Source organism: Podarcis raffonei, chromosome 11, assembly GCF_027172205.1.
Source record: "Podarcis raffonei isolate rPodRaf1 chromosome 11, rPodRaf1.pri, whole genome shotgun sequence".
NCBI lineage: Eukaryota > Metazoa > Chordata > Lepidosauria > Squamata > Lacertidae > Podarcis > Podarcis raffonei.
The window spans coordinates 160,588-163,986 of record NC_070612.1 but is presented as its reverse complement, the minus strand read 5'-3'; positions in this window follow the sequence as shown (position 1 = coordinate 163,986).

Below are 3,399 nucleotides of genomic sequence, written 5' to 3'. Positions count from 1 at the left end.
TCACTCCCCCCACCCTCCCCTTGGCCACAGTGCTGGGTCAGCCCCCAAGGGGGCAGTCAGCCACCCTGGCAGAGGCCCAGGAGCCCAGCCCTCCCCCTCCTCTTCAGCTGTCCTCTGACCATCTGACATGAGGTATCATCCAGGTAGTGATGATTACTCAGAAGGCCAAACTCAGTACAGGAACTAGCTCTCTGCATGCCTTGACACTGGGGAGTGGGTGTCTGGCTCCTTGTCTCTGGCTGTGCCCCCACCCCACAGCCCCTTGCCCTTCAGGCAGAGGGCATGGAGGAGCCAAGGACACCCAGCACAAAATCAGGTGCAGAAAAGAATCGGGACTCCCTCCCAAGGGGTTCCTCCTCCAGGTACCCCTCAAGCCTCTTGTGCAGCAAACAAGCAAACTGGCAAGGCCGGGTGGGAAGGGGTCTTTGCTCTATGGAGGGCTCTTGTGATCCACCAGCCAAGATGCCCCACAGCCACACTGCCTAGAGCCAAGGGCCCCCCGGAGCCTCATTCAGGCAGCAGAGCTGGGGCTGAGCACCGGCACACTGAGGGCCCATCTGTGGAAGGTGTGGGATGGGTTATTGATGGTTAGGAGGGGATATATTAATTACAATTTATCCCTCCAGTCTCCCACGTGTGGCAGCAAAACATAGATGCTTGAAACTAGGCTGCCAAGCCTTATCTTTTCTGAGCAATCCCAGCTAATGAAGGTTAGCTGGCTTCCCCCTCTTAACAAAGAACTAGGCAACAATTTATAAAGTCAGCTTAAAAATGGTGTTTACTTACTTAACAGTCTTGCGTTGGATCACAGTAAAACTATGCAGGTAAAACACTTCTAGGCTACAAAATACATCGTTGATTACAAACCTGGAGTCTGTGCTCAGGGAGGCAACCAACAGACATCTGTCTGCCTCGAAGACACGGGGAAGCAGAGAAGTGTGAGAGTGACTGGAAGCAGAAGGGCTCTCTTGTTTCTTCCCGCTGCTGCAAACAAGGGAGATGGCATTGCACAGAGCTCTCTCCCCAGCAACGAGTCTGTCTAGCAAGGTGGCTCTGTGATCCTTTGCCCCTCAACTTACTGTCGAGAAGATGTGTTTGTCTCCCACAGAAGGAACCCCCATTGCCTGCTGGGATGGGGGGTCCCAGTACAGCCTCCACAGCCGCTTCCTCTTGGGCTGCAGCTAATTCACCCCACAGTGCCTGGGCTTTATACCCCCTTAGAGGAGTTTCCATAATGCCAGGCTCAGCCCCCTGACAAGACCCCCTTTCTGGCCTCCCACATTGTCAGCTTCCCTCTGTAAGCTGCTCAGGCACTGTCTTCCTGACCCTTCTGCTCCTCTTGCCTCAGCACTGTGCCCCCCCTTTCTGTGGGGCATTTGTCAGTCCTGGCACCTGCTTGCTCCCCTCCTCTTACAGGGAATGGGTTGGGTGGCAGGAGGCTGACATTACACACAACCTCAGCACCTGGCGAGGAAGAGCTGAGCACCAAGGCCCAGCAGCCTTTGCAGCTCACAGGATGTGTTGGCGCAGGCAGGGTTTTGAGTGTAGGGGACAGCAACTATTGCTGCTTCCAGGATCCCGTCTTGCATCATCCGGCTCCTGTCCTGGCCACCCCATTGGGCCACCTGCAAGAGGTCCCTCAGGATTTCTGCTGATCCTAAGGATGAGCCGCCTTCCAGCCTCATGGTGCTTCTGGCTCTACTGCTTGGTGCCAGTCCTGTCCCATTGCGTGGCTTCTGGTGCCAAAGCTAGGACTGCGCTGTTGTGACACAGAAGTAATGGCAAAGCATGATTCATCTGTAGAAAACCCACAAATACAGGAGAAGGCTAGGAGGGGCTACTAGCCACAGTGGCTATGTTCTGCCACCATGGTCAGAGGCAGTAATGCTTCTGAATGCCAGTCACTCAGGGTGGGGAGAGGGCTACTCTTGTGCTCAGGCCCTGCTTGTGGACTCCCACAGGCAACTGGCTGGCCGCTGTGAGGCTGGACTGGATGGGCCTGGTCTAGCAGGTTCTTTCCCCCCAAATTCCCAACCCTCTTGGTACCTGGCAATTGGGAAGATAGGACTAGGAGACCTGGGAGGAAGCAACACTGATGTTTTGGATGCACACAAATCCTAATGAAAATGAGGGCTATTTTGGAGCAGCAGGACCTCAGAAGCAAGATGATTTGGAGAGGGGGTGGTGACACAGACTGGAAATCTCTAGCTTAGAGAAAGATCCCGAGCGATGCACATCCCTGCCCACAAATTGGGGGATGAGGAGCAAAGCAAGAGGCTTCCTGTCCGGGCGGGGGTGGGCCAAGTGTGCTGCAGATCCAACCGGGAGCAGGAGGACTTGCCTCACCTGGTGCGAGGAGCGCCTTTGCATCTCGACTCCTGCACAGCGCAAGCCCAGGAAGGCCCGGCTGAAGCCCCGCCAAGAGGCCCACCTGCTCCTGTCTGCTAGGGGCCGGCCAGTGTCTGCTGCTGGAGGTCACCGCTGCTCAGAAGGGAAGACACGGAGTGGGGCAGGGATGGGGAGATTTCAAGAGGCAGCGGCCATTCCAGGCCCGCTGGGCGCTTGCAGAGACTCCTGCCTTGGAGACTGCAAGGCTCCGGCCACAGGGAGGCTTGCGGCTGACTTGGGACTCCAGCGCAGCCCCATCAAAAGCCCCACAGCTTCGGACCCTCGCCCGCCCCATAGCCCTCCAGCATCTGCCTGACTCTGGGGAGCGCTGCGCGAAGGGAACACCCTCTGTTCCCAGAGCAAGTCCGTGAGAGAGAAAGCCCAAAATAGTCCCTGAAAGGGAGGAAATATGTGGCGCCGCTTCCCAAATTGGGAGCGTCCTCCAGCTCCCCTTGTCCCGCGGCCTGCTGGGAGACTCCGGGGTGGGGGAAGCGGCTGGCCGGGCGGCAGCTGTCTTTGGCCTGGCGACCCCCGCCTCGCCTGCCCAAGCGGGGGGGGGCACTTGGGGCCTGCCTTCGCCTGGGGGGCCTCCTGGCCATGGGGCGACCCTGCAGAAGGGTCGAAGGCCCGGACCGGTGCCTCAGTGGCCCTGGCGGGGCGCGGGCGGGCTAGGCGGGCAGCCTCCGGGATGGGGCGGTTACTATAGCAACAGATCCAAGGCTAGAGGGATGGATAGCTGGACGGAGCGAGCTGAAAGGGGTAGCGGGGAGGCTCCTGCTCGAGGGAGGGGGAGAGGTGCCGGGGCGCGTGCCGTCAGGCTGGCTGGCCAGCGGCGATGGGCTGGGGGCGTCCCGTCTCCGCGCCTGCCTGCCTGCCTGCCTGCCTGGCCGGCTGCCCGCGTCCCCGCCTTCCGCTCCCCGCTCCCGCCCGTCGAGGCTCGTCGGCCGGTCCCGTCCCTGCCAGCTTGTCCCTAAAAGGTGCTGCTCGGCCTGTGGGGGAGGGCCCGGCCCC